The following is a 14,659-nucleotide window of genomic DNA, read 5'->3' on the forward strand; positions in this document are numbered from 1 at the left end:
TGGCTAACCATGTCTAATCTTTTTAGACTGAAGCTTTAGACTAACATTGCATGATTCCTGGAATTCTTATTAAAAGTTTTGAATCTCTTTATTCTCTTTTCCATATGATTTTCGAAAAATCACAAAAAAATTTATAAAATCATAAAAATAAAAAATATTTTATGTATCTTAGTGTCAATTTTTAAGTTTGGTGTCTTGCATGCATTGTTTATTTGATCTTAGTTGCATTTTTTATTGTTTCTCATCATTGAAAAATTCAAAAAAATTTTCAAAACTATGTCTTTTTAAGTCAATAATATAGAGAATTGAAGAGACAGAACATTCAGCAGAGGAATCAAACAGAAAAAGCTGGGCGTTCAAAACGCCCAGTGAAGAAGGAAAACTGGCGTTTAAACGCCAGTCAGGGTACCTGGCTGGGCATTTAACACCCAAAAAGGTAGCATTTTGGGCGTTAAACGCCAGAATGGATACCATTCTGGGCGTTTAACGCCAGGAGGACACTAGAGGGAAGATTTTGTTTTTAATCCAAATTTTTTTTTCAAATCTTCATAATTTTTCAAAATCAAATCTTTTTCAAATCATATCTTTTCAATCATATCTCTTCAAAATCAATTTCTTTCTATTTTTTTTTTACTATTTTCGAAAATCCTTGCTACAATTAGTAATTTAATTCAAAATTTTCAAGTTGTTACTTGCCTATTAAGGAAGGATCAAATTTTAAATTCTAGAATCATATCTTCTAATTTCTTGTTAGTCAAGTAATCAACTTTAATTTTAAAACCTTCTTTTTAAAAATTGATTTTCAATCATACCTTCTCAATCATATCTTTTCAATCACATCTTTTTCAAAATTAATTTTCAATCATATCTTTTTTATTTCTAATTTCAAAATCTTTTTCAAAAATCACTTAATTTCTTTCCCAATCTTAATTTTCGAAAATCCTTTACCAAATTTTCAAAATTTCTTTTAATTATTTCAAAATCTTTTACTTTAATTTCGAAATTTTTCCCCTCTTCTCACATCCTTCTATTTAAGGGACTAACACTCCTCCTTAAGGTGCAATTCGAACTCTATCCCTCTTGATAAGTTCGAATTCTCTTCTATCTACCTCCTCCTTCTATTCTTCTTTTCCTCTGACACCTCAAGGAATCTCTATACTGTGACATAGAGGATTCCCTACTTTCTTGTTCTCTTCTCTTTCATATGAGCAGGAGCAAAGATAAAGGCATACTTGTTCAAGCTGATCCTGAACCTAAAAGGACCTTGAAGAGAAATCTAAGAGAAGCTAAAGCACAATTCTCTCTAAAGGGCCTAACAGAGCTTTTCAAAGAAGAAGAAACAATGGCAGCTGAAAACAACAATGCCAACAATGCAAGGAAGGTGCTTGGTGACTTTACTGCACCTACTCCCGACTTTTATGGGAGAAGCATCTCAATCCCTGCCATTGGAGCAAACAACTTTGAGCTTAAGCCTCAATTAGTTTCTCTAATGCAACAGAATTACAAGTTTCATGGACTTCCATTGGAAGATCCTCATCAGTTCTTAGCTGAATTCTTGCAAATCTGTGACACTGTCAAGACCAATGGGGTTGACCCTGAAGTCTACAGACTTATGCTCTTCCCTTTTGCTGTAAGACACAGAGCTAGGACATGGTTGGACAGCTGTGATTGATGTTGACAGAGGAGAATTGATCATTCAAGTGAATGAAGACTCCCTTGTGTTTAAAGCTCAAGGATATCCCACTGTAACCATGGAGAGGAAGCATGAAGAGCTTCTCTCAATACAGAGTCAAACAGAGCCCCCACAGTCAAACTCTAAGTTTGGTGTTGGGAGGCCACAACCAAACTTTAAGTTTGGTGTTGAACCCCCACATTCAAATTCTAAGTTTGGTGTTGGGAGGTTCCAACATTGCTCTGAATATCTGTGAGGCTCCATGAGAGCCCACTGTCAAGCTATTGACATTAAAGAAGCGCTTGTGGGAGGCAACCCAATTTTTACTTATCTATGTTAAATTTCTATTTTATTTAGTTATTTTATGTTTTCTGTAGGTTGATGATCATGTGAAGTCACAAAAACAATTGAAAAAGCAAAAACAGAATGAAAAATAGAATTAAAAACAGAACACCCTGGAGGAAAAACTTACTGGCATTTAAACGCCAGTAAGGGTAGCAGAATGGGCGTTAAACGCCCAGTCTGGCACCATTCTGAGCGTTTAACGCCAGAAATGGGCACCAAACTGGCGTTTAACGCCAGGAATGGGCAAAAAGCTGGTGTTAAACGCCAGAAATAGGCAGCAGCCTGGCGTTTAATGCCAGGATTGGCAAAAAGGGGCATTTTTGCACGCCACTTGGTGCAGGGATGAGATATCATTGACACCTCAGGATCTGTGGACCCCACAGGATCCCCACCTATCCCACCTCTTTCTCTCTTCTTCACCCATTCACCAATCACCTCAATACCTCTTCCCCAAAAACCCCTCACCTATCAAATCCCACCATTATCTTCACCACTCACATCCATCCTTCATAAAACCCCACATACCTCACCATTCAAATTCAAACCACTTTTCCACCTAAACCCACCCATAATGGCCGAACCATACCCCCCTCTTCACTCCTATATAAACCCATCTTCACTCCTTCATTTTCACACAACCTAAACACTACTTCTCCCCCTTGGCCGAAACACAAAGCCCCATCCATCTCCTCTATTTCTTCTTCTTCTACTCTCTTCTTCCTTCTTTTGCTCGAGGATGAGCAAACCTTTTAAGTTTGCTGTGGTAAAAGCTAAAGCCTTTTTGCTCTTCCATAACCATCAATGGCACCAAAGGCCGGAGAAACCTCTAGAAAGAGGAAAGGGAAGGCAAAAGCTTCCACCTTCGAGTCATGGGAGATGGAGAGATTCATCTCAAGGGTGCATCAAGACCACTTCTATGAAGTTGTGGCCAAGAAGAAGGTGATCCCCGAGGTCCCTTTTAAGCTAAAAAAGAATGAGTATCCGGAGATCTGACATGAGATCCGAAGAAGAGGTTGGGAAATTCTCACCAACCCCATTCAACAAGTCGGGATCTTAATGGTTCAAGAGTTCTATGCCAATGCATGGATCACCAAGAACCATGATCAAAGTGTGAACCCAGACCCAAATAATTGGCTTACAATGGTTCGGGAGAAATGCTTAGATTTTAGTCCGGAGAATATAAGGTTCGCAATCAACTTGCCCATGATGCAAGGAGATGCACACCCCTATACTAGAAGGGTCAACTTTGATCAAAGGTTGGACCAAGTCCTCATAGACATCTGTGAAGAGGGCGCTCAATGGAAGAGAGATTCAAGAGGGGAGCCGGTTCAACTAAGAAGGCATGACCTCAAGCCCGTGGCTAGGGGATGTTTGGAGTTCATCCAACGCTCAATCATTCCCACTAGCAACCGGTCTGAAGTTACTATAGACCGGGCTATCATGATCCATAGCATCATGATTGGAGAGGAAGTAGAAGTTCATGAGGTTATATCCTAAGAACTCTACAAGGTGGCGGACAAGTCCTCTACCCTGGCAAGGTTAGCCTTCCCTCATCTCATTTGTCACCTCTGCAATTCAGCTGGAATTGACATAGAGGGAGACATTTTTATTGATGAGGACAAGCCTATCACTAAGAAAAGGATGGAGCAAATAAGAGAACCTCACCAAGAGCATGAGGAATTTCCTCATCATGAAATCCCTGAGATGCCTCAAGTGATGCATTTTCCTCCACAAAACTATTGGGAGCAAATCAACACCTCCATAGGAGAATTAAGTTCCAACATGGGACAACTAAGGGTGGAGCACCAAGAGCATTCCATCCTCCTCCATGAAATTAGAGAAGACCAAAGAGTCATGAGAGAGGAGCAACAAAGACAAGGAAGAGACATTGAGGAGCTCAAGCACTCCATTAGATCTTCAAGAGGAAGAACAAGCCGCCATCACTAAGGTGGACCCGTTCTTTAATTTCCTTGTTCTTTATTTTCTGCTTTTCAAATTATTATGCTTTATGTTTATTTATATTTGTGTCTTTATTACATGATCATTAGTGTCTAAGTGTCTATGCCTTAAAGCTATGAAAATGAATCCATCACCTTTCTTAAATGAAAAATGTTTTTAATTGAAAAAGAAAAAGAAGTGCATGAATTTCAAATTTTAAAACAGTTTAGTTATTTTGATGTGGTGGCAATACTATTGTTTTTCTGAATGAATGCTTGAACAGTGCATATTTTTGATATTGTTGATTCATGAATGTTAAAATTGTTGGCTCTTGAAAGAATGATGGAAAAGGAAAAATGTTATTTGATAATCTGAAAAATCATAAAATTAATTCTTGAAGCAAGAAAAAGCAATGAAAAGCTTGCAGAAAAAAAAATACATATATGCGAAAAAAAGGGGGGAGAAGAGAAAAAGAAAGAAAAGCAAGCAGAAAAAGCCAATACCCCTTTAAACCAAAAGGCAAGGGTGATAAAAAGGATCAAAGGCTTTGAGCATCAGTGGATAGGAGGGCCCACAGGAATAAATTCCTTGCCTAAGCGGCTAAACCAAGCTGTCCCTAACCATGTGCTTGTGGCGTGAAGGTGTCAAGTGAAAACTTGAAACTGAGCGGTTAAAGTCGTGGTCCAAAGTAAAAAGAGTGTGCTTAAGAGCTCTGGACACCTCTAATTGGGGACTCTAGCAAAGCTGAGTCACAATCTGAAAAGGTTCACCCAGTTATGTGTCTGTGGCATTTATGTATCTGGTGGTAATACTGGAAAACAAAATGCTTAGGGTCACGGCCAAGACTCATAAAGTAGCTGTGTTCAAGAATCAACATACTTAACTAGGAGAATCAATAACACTATCTGGATTCTGAGTTCCTATAGAAGCCAATCATTCTGAACTCCAAAGGATAAAGTGAGATGCCAAAACTGTTCAGAGGCAAAAAGCTAAAAGCCCCGCTCATCTAATTAATACTGATCTTCATAGATGTTTTTGGAATTCATTGTATATTCTCTTCTTTTTATCCTATTTGATTTTTAGTTGCTTGGGGACAAGCAACAATTTAAGTTTGGTGTTGTGATGAGCGGATAATTTATACGCTTTTTGGCATTGTTTTTAGAATGTTTTTAGTATATTTTAGTTAGTTTTTATTATGTTTTTATTAGTTTTTAAATAAAAATCACATTTCTGGACTTTACTATAAGTTTGTGTGTTTTTCTGTGATTTCAGGTATTTTCTGGTTGAAATTGAGGGACCTGAGCAAAAATATGATTCAGAGGCTGAAAAAGGACTGTAGATGCTGTTGGATTCTGACCTCCCTGCACTCGGAGTGGATTTTCTGGAGCTACAGAAGCCCAATTGGCACGCTCTCAATTGCGTTGGAAAGTAGACATCCTGGGATTTCTAGAAATATATAATAGTCCATACTTTGCCTAAGATTTGATGGCCCAAATAGGCGTTCCAAGTCAGCTCAAGAATTCTGGCGTTTAACGCCAGAACTGGCACAAAAGCTGGAGTTAAACGCCCAAACTGGCACGAAAGCTGGCGTTTAACTCCAAGAAAAGTCTCTACACATGAAAGCTTCAATTCTCAGCCCAAGCACACACCAAGTGGGCCCAGAAGAAGATTTCTGCATTAATTACTTATTTCTGTAAACCCTAGGCTACTAGTTTTCTATAAATAGGACCTTTTGCTATTGTATTTCAAATCTTTTGATCATCTTGGAATCATGTTTTGATGATTGAACCCTCTTTGGGAGGCTGGCCATTCGGCCATGCCTAGACCTTTTGTTCTTATGTATTTTCAACGGTGGAGTTTCTACACACCATAGATTAAGGTGTGGAGCTCTGTTGTTCTTCATGAATTAATACAATTACTATTGTTTTTTTATTCAACTCAAGTCTATTTCTTCTCCAAGATATTCATTCGCACCCAAGAACAAGATGAATGTGATGATTATGTGACACTCATCACCATTCTCACCTATGAACGCGTGAGTGACAACCACTTCCGTTCTACATGCAAACAAGCTTGAATGTGTATCTCTTGGATTTCTAATCTAAGATTGGAACCTTCGTGGTATAGGCTAGAATTATTGGCAGCCATTCCTGAGATCCGGAACGTCTAAACCTTGTCTGTGGTATTCTGAGTAGGATCTGGGAAGGGATGACTGTGACGAGCTTCAAACTCGCGATTGTTGGGCGTGTGACAGATGCAAAAGGATCAATGGATCCTATTCCAACATGATCGAGAACCGACAGATGATTAGCCGTGCGGTGACAGCGTGCGTAGAACATTTTCACTGAGAGGACGGAAAGTAGCCATTGACAACGGTGATGCCCAACATAAAGCTTTCCATGGAAAGGAGTATGAATGATTGGAAGAAGGCAATAGGAAAGCAGAGGTTCAAGAGGAACAAAGCATCTTCATATGCTTATCTAAAATTTCTACCAATGAATTACATAAGTATCTCTATCTTTACTTTATGTTTTATTTATCTTTTAATTATAAATCCTCCATAACTATTTGAATCCGCCTGACTGAGATTTACAAGATGACCATAGCTTGCTTCAAGCCGACAGTCTCCGTGGGATCGACCCTTACTCACGTAAGGTATTACTTGGACGACCCAGTGCACTTGCTGGTTAGTTGTGCGGAATTATGACAAAGTGTAATTCACGTTTGAGAGCTCCAAGTCTTTGGCACCATTGTTGATGATCACAATTTCGTGCACCAGTACGCGTGGGTAATTTTGTGCCTCTAGCACAGTTCCATTGCAAGGGCAACACAACTCTCGGGTCAGCACGCTTTTACGCCGATTTTCATGCCCACGTGTACGCATCGCTGACGCTGACGCGTGGGTTGAACTTTCTACAGGGGACACGTACGCATGCGGTACGCATACGCGTGGTGTGGCTTGTGCGCCACGCACCCCTCCCACGCGTCTCTCGTGTAACTCTCTGTTCATTGGCGCATACACAAACGACGCGCGCGCATCGTGGACGCTTGCGCGTCGATTCCCCTCTTTTTTTTAATACAAAGTGCAGAATGCAAAATGCAGATGCGGATGCAAATATTATGAATGAACACTAAAAAAATAGAATAAAATAAAACTAAGAATAAAACGAAATAAAATAAAATTAAGATTGAAAAAGAACGATCATACCATGGTGGGTTGTCTCCCACCTAGAACTTTTAGTTAAAGTCCTTAAGTTGGACATTTGGTGAGCTCCTTGTCATGGAGGCTTGTGCTTGAACTCATCCAGGAATCCCCACCAATTTTTGCAATTCCAATAGCCTCCAGGATCCTAAACTAGGCACATAAAGCCTTCAAGCAAGTTAAAGCAAGTGACAAGGCCCCAGGAGTGTTGATTGGTAGAATGAATTCCGGGATCCCACACCTTGCTTTTGCACCCGTCTTCTCGTTGATCATTATTGTTCCAACCGGGTGGCAAGCAATCTGAATTCTCACTAAAGCAGCCAAACAACTTCCTAGACCCATTCAATTGAGCTTTACACCAACCTTTGCATTTAAACTTTGAGCTTTCCACCATATTGAATCTTGCATGACAACTCCTACCACTAGCCATCTCCCTCTTACTCGTAAAGCCACAAAGAGCTCGAAGTTGACCATCTGTCTCAAGTAAACCGTATTCAAGTGGAATGAGAAAGCTAAGAGATATGAATTTTACCCACTTGAATGTTGTGAAGGATGATGGTGACTTAGGGGGAGAGGTCTCCAACAACTTTGGCAAGGTGATTTCAAGCTCCACTCCCTTGTGCTCTTCCTTGACAACTTCCACCTCTTTGCAAGCTTCTTCAAGTTCAACCGCTTCCTCTTGGTAGCTTCCTTCCAATTCAATCTCTTCTTCATTGCTCACCAAGGGCATGGGAAGTTGTGCTTTTTCTTCTTTAATCTCCATGTCAAGTCCAATGAGAGAGGATTCAATTGCAGATAAGGATTCATCAATGATTGAATCCATCTCTTGATCAACCTCCTCAAAGTCTTCAACCAGGATATGCCTTGGAGGTTGTTCACCGTCCTCAACATCAACATCAAACATCTTGGAAGGGGGCTCTATGACTGGACTTTCCCATGGAGGTTCAGCATCTCCTAAGTCTGCAACCACTTCTTCCTCTTCAATAATTGCTGCTTTGTCCAGTTATTTTAGTATAAAATCGTACTCCTCTTTGATGATTTCCTTTCCATGACAACTCTCTTCAACTACTCCTTTATCTTCAAGGGTCTCTCCTACCTCCACATTTTGGGCCTCCTCTTGCTCCTCTGGAAATAAAGCCGCGTGTAATCGATCCATTGCGTCCCTAGGACGATCCCTTCTCTCTTGTTCTATGTCAGTAACATAATTGGGATCGTGTTGCTTTTGGATTGATGGATGTGGGTGCTCTTCCATGGAGGGTGGTGATGGGATGGGGAGATCATTATGTGGTTGAAAAGGAAGTGCACTGGAGTTTGAGGGTTGATTGTTGGGGGTATTCAGTGATCCAATCTGGGCGACGAGAGCATGTACAGCAGAGGTCAGACCGTTTAAGGTAGAATTAAGTGTATTATGCATGTCTTGATGTCCTTGTGCAACAGAACGAAACATCTCATCAGTAGAAGAGGAAGGGGGCAATTGTGTTGGAATTGGGGTGGTTCTATGTATGGTTCATAAGGCTCTTGGTATGGTGGGGGTAAGGATTAGGGTCATATGGGGGTGTTTGGTGGCAAGGTGCTTGTGAGTATGGTGGTTCAAAAATATGTGGGGGAAGGGGTTCATAGGCATATGGTGGTGGTTGTTGATAATCAAAAGAGTGCTCACCATAGCCATTATCTTGGTATGCTTCTTGGAATGGCTCTTGATCATAGTATGTTGGTGGAGGTTGTTGCCCAGAGGGTTGATCAAATCCTTGTGGCTTCTCTCATCTTTGATTCTCCCATCCTTGATGCATATTCTCATTGTAATCTCCTCTTCCTGCAACATAATTGCAACCAAACTCATAGCCAAAGGGGTGAGAGTTCATAGTAGCTAAAGAAAATAAAAACAAGAACTAATAAAAATAAGCAACAAAGTCCTAAAATTAACAAAAACTAGCAAATAAGCAAAAAGCAAATATTTACAATAACCAATAATAAGGCACACGTTTACAATTCCCCGGCAATGGTACTATTTTGACGAACGGATTTTCTGTCAGTAAAGAATTTCACAATTAAATTCCCGTTGTAAGTATAGTTTCTAAACCAACAAAGAATCCTTTCGCACAAAAGTTTGGTTGTCACAAGTAACAAAACCCCTAAAAAGTAATAATCGAAGTATTTAAACCTCGGGTCGTCTCTCAAGGAATTGCAGGGAAGTATGTTTATTATTGGTTATGAGATTTTCTGAGAAATTTTGGGAGTTGGAGAGTGGAAAAATAAATGATTATAAATTGAAGAAACGTAAATTAAAAGAGATTTATATATTCAGAATAAAAAGCCTTGACCGGGAGAATGATTAATTGAAAGTTCTATCCTTGTTGGATTTTCTCAAGTGTAGTATCAAAAGGTTGTTATTTTCACTTAGTTAACCCTTACTAAATAAAGGAAAGTCAAGTGATTGAGCTAACTCTTATTTGCAAATCCTAATCCTCTCCCTTGGGAAGGACTAACATTAGTAAATAGAGAATTAGCCAACAACTTCCAATTTAACTAATCACTTGAGCATTCCAACTCAAGGGTCTCATTTTAATCAACTCCCAAGTCAAGTTGGGAGTCTACTCTGTCAACATGAATACCATCTTCGTTGTTTTATAAGAGAAGTAAAAAGGGAACATAGTAATTAAAATCAATTGGAAGCAATTAAACAAATAATAAAATTTAAATAGAAAAATACTTCTTGCATTAATAAATTCTAAAAAACAATCCAATTGTAACTCTGAACAAAGATTAAGGATATGAAAGAGTAAGGGAAAAAGAAAACAAACTAGAATGATAAAGACTTCACGGAGGTAGTAACTCTGTAATATCCAACTCAAAAGCATAAAACTAGGAATCCTAAAACCTAGAGAGAGGAGAGAGAGCCTCTCTCTCTCTCGAAACTACATCTAAAAACTAAATTGTGAATAATGAGAAGTTGTCCCTCATTCCTTCACTCTGCAACCTCTAATCTGTATTTTCTAGGCCGAAAACTGGGCCAAAAACAGCCCAGAAATTGCTTGGGACGAATTCAAAAATGCTGAAATTTCGCATATGCGATGCACGCGTGCGCGTCACCTATCTTTAAGGCAACTATGGTAAATTATATATCATTTCAAAGCCCCATATGTTAGCTTTCCAACGCAATGAAAACCGCCTCTTTTGGACCTCTGTAGCTCAAGTTATGGTCAGTTAAGTGCAAAGAGGTCAGGTTGGACAGCTTAGCAATTCCTTCAATTTCTTGTATTCCTTCCACTATTGCATGCTTCCTTTCCATCCTCTAAGCCATTCCTGCCCTATAAACCTTGAAATCACTTAACACACATATCAAGGCATCGAATGGTAATAAGAGGGGATTAAACATAGCAGATTTAAGGCCAAAGAAGCATGTTTTCAATCATAGCACAGAATTAGGAAGGAAAATGTAAAACCATGCAATTAGTATGAATAAGTGTGCAAAGACTTAATAAAAACCACTCTATTGAGCACAAGATAAATCATAAAATAGTGGTTTATCACTTGTCTATGGTTAGAAAGAATTGTAGCCTACGAGGAAGAAGAATGGTTTCCAATTCCTAAAATAAAGTTTAGAAGTGGTCTCGGCAGCTGTCAATTAGTCGGTTGGTTTCAAGGGAAAGCTAGGATTAAACAGATTAAGCTTTGTGAAGTTTGGCACTAGAATTCTTCCGGTTGAAAGTTTGCACATTTGCTTTATTCCCGAAAATATAGTAGTAATAACACTCACAACGAAATTAGGAGGGGTGTCTAATTAATCAAATGGCAATAACCAATAATGATAACGGAAACTGTTTCACCATGATGAGTTGGGGACATCATTTGGAACAGGAAAGCACTAATGAGTAATTACTTCAATTATGACATTGTATACTCAGGAAAGTTTTCACTGTTTGTATATGCTTCAATTTTGGATGATAGTTTTTCTGCTTGATTTATTTTTGCTGATGCATCTTTATTTTAGTACACATTTTTGCATAACTGGGTTTCCACAAAACAATTTCAGAATTTTAGCTCCTTTTTAGTATCACAATTTGTTAACAGCCATTGCTCCTATCTCCTTCCTGCTGTTTTTAAAACAAGTGAGAAAAAAAATCATTTTTAAAAGTTAATATTATAATTTTCCTGAACTTAGGAGATGAAAAGGCCCACATGAGTGATTGCTGACAATGGCCTCTTTCTGATTTACATTTTGCACATTGATGGAGTGCACCTTTTCCTCCTTTTATATATTCATCCTATGCCAATACTCTGCATCATTAATTATCAACATAACTCCTCCTCCTCCTCCTTTTTCCCTTCATTCATTTCATATTTATTGTATGCTTGTTATAAGATATTGTAGAATATTATAATTTTCACTTTAAATGTAATCTATATACTACAAACAAGACCACCTAGTACATCTTTGTTTTATTTTATTTTATAATTACTGTTCTTTTCATACTTATGTGATTCCTTGCTTCAAGATGATGAAAATGGGATTGCAGTGATTCTGTGATTGGCCTTTAATTATTGTTCTTTTCATACTTGTGTGATTCCTTGCTTCAAGATGATGAAAAATTGTCTTGTGTTATTTTCTGCTTCTATAGAAAATAGAAGAGAATACTCGACCTAATTCAAAGCAATCTAAGCGTCAATGGACGCCACACGAAGATGCAAAATTAGTTGAGTGTTTGGTAGAGCTTGCAACTACTTCTTGAAAGTGTGACAATGGCACGTTTAAATCCGGTTATGGAAAAACATTTGGAAAAAATGATGCATGAAAAGATCCCTAGATGTGATCTTAAGGTACAATTTTTTTACATAATACTTGTTTTCTTTGTTTATAATTCTATATTTGTGTTATAATTGTATAGTTTACCTTATTCATAATAAGTTGGTTATTCAAAAATTGAATGATTATTACTGCTCCATACATTCACTATATTTAGTTATGCTTGGATGAATTGTGGTGTCATATACAGAGTAGTAATAATTCTAAATTGTTTTGCTATGTTTAGGCTAATCCACACATTGAATCAAGGGTAAAATTGCTAAAAAGATAATATTTTGCAATAGTTGAGATGATGGGCACGGCTGAGAGTGGATTTGGTTGGAACGACAAAGATAAAATGATTGTAGTGGAGCGACAAATTTTCAATGAATGGAAGAGTATAAATTCTAAATAACTTTCTTAATACAAGTTTATTTATCTTAGCTTTTTAATATTAATTGCTTATTTATTTTCTTTTAATTTCAGTCCCATCCTAATGCTAATGGCCTCTATAATAAACCATTTTCACATTTTGAAGAGTTGGGAATAGCATTTGGTAGAGATAGGGCTCAAGGAGGCAATGCAGAAAATGTAACTCAAGCAGTTGCTACAATAGAGGCAGAGTGCGAAGCAACCTTGAGTGATCGGCAAGTGAATGAAAACACCCAAGTAATTTGGAAGAGACCGAAATGGAATATGAAGCTGATTCTCAAGTACGTAAGCAATTGATTCTAATTCATGTACATAAATTCACTTATTGTTGATCCTGCTGCTGTGTATTTTCTTGGATTTTGGAGTGATTCTTCATTAGTTCATTTACTTTAACCTGTGCCTGTGACTAGCCTTAACTATTCCCATCATGTTGAGCATTTAGATAGAAATACTGATCTTTATTTCTGTGGAGTATAATAACAAAGAAAAAAAGGATATGAATGTAATTATGCAAACAGAATTAGAATTAGGGTAGTTAATATTCTATTACGTTCTGTTTAGTTAGTTAATGTTGTTAGTCTTGTTGGCCAAGGCAGAGATAATGCTTGTATATACAAGTGTAGAGCATGTATAATCAATTAGGCTACTTGTTCTTCATTTCTATCAATATTGAATAATCTTCTGGTGTTCCTGCTGGTGTTGCTTTCAATTTTTAGGAGCCTCCAACTCCTGGTGTTCCTGCTGCTCCCGGTGCTTCTGCTCCTAGTTCTTCTGCTGCTCCTAGTGCTTCTGCTGCTCCTAGTGCTTCATATATAGAAAGGAATAAAAGAAAAAGAGGGAACAAAAATGAGGAGGTGATTGACATAGTAGTAGAATCAATGAGAGATATGAAAGGTGCTTATCAAGAACACACTGCTGTTTTAGTTGATATGGTTTCTTGTTTTAAGCATGAGAAAGAAGGAGTTGAGCGCAGAATGAAGCTAATGGCACTGTTGAGAGATGTTCCTGGTTTGAGCGGTGATGATAGAATGAAGGCTGGTCTTAGCATTCTAAGGGACAATAGTCTGATCGACATGGTGTTCCAACTTCAACTGGAGGAACTTTTGCCATTTTTGAAGAAATTGCTTTAAATATTGCTATTTTTGAATTTTTATTGAATATTATAGTGACTTGATAGGAAGACATTTGTGCCAATTGTTTTGTGAGGAATATAAGCAGCTAAAACCCTAGTTCCTGGTGCCATTATATCAGGTTTTAAGATCCATGGAAAACTAGGTAAGGTTCCTCTTGAACTATAATGTGCAGCAACTGGTGATGGCTTGATTCCAAAAAATGTTTGTTGAAAATTGATGGTGGCTTTTGGATTCTTGTTGCTCTTGGCTTTTCGATTAGTTTTATATTTAATTTTTTAAATTTACTAAAATATCTCTAATCACAAATATCTTTAGTTAAATTATTATTGACTCTAAATTTTTTTAAACTTACTAAAATACCCCTAATATCAAATATCTTTAATTAAAATTATTAATTCTAAATTTTTTAAATTTACTAAAATATCTCTAATCACAAATATCTTTAGTTAAATTATTATTGACTCTAAATTTTTTTAAACTTACTAAAATACCCCTAATATCAAATATCTTTAATTAAAATTATTAATTCTAAATTTTTTAAATTTACTAAAGATATTTGATATTAGGAGTATTTTAGTGAATTTAAAAATAAAATAAAAATAATATTTTACTATATTTATATTCATTTAAAAAATTAGAGTCTAAAAAATTTAATTAAAAATATTTTATTTTATTATATTTATATTTTATTATATATATTTACAAAATTTAATCATTAATATTCTAACTAAAAATTATAAGGATATTTTGGACAAAGTATTTACAATTCCCAAATATATTAAATATGAACCAAACAAAAACTAAAACATTCCTAGGCATATTATTAATATTTCATAGATTTTATTTTTACAAACCAAACATAGGAATCAAGGTTCTGAAAACCGGACCGGACCGACCGGTTCAACCAGTTTAACTGCGAACCAACGATGCAAGTGGTCCGGTCCTCCTTCAATAACCGCTTGTGAGAGAACCGTTGAAAAACCGATGAACCGATCGAAAATCGGCTGGTTGGACCGGACTAGTGACCGGCCTGTTCTTCTAAACGACGCCGTTTTTAATTGTTTTAAAAAATAAAACCCGATCACTTGACCCGACCCAGTCGTGGAAACACCCCCCTTTCTTCCCCCGACGTTATCAAACCCGGCTCGATTCGG

The sequence above is a fragment of the Arachis ipaensis genome, chromosome B04, assembly GCF_000816755.2.
Source record: "Arachis ipaensis cultivar K30076 chromosome B04, Araip1.1, whole genome shotgun sequence".
Lineage (NCBI taxonomy): Eukaryota > Viridiplantae > Streptophyta > Magnoliopsida > Fabales > Fabaceae > Arachis > Arachis ipaensis.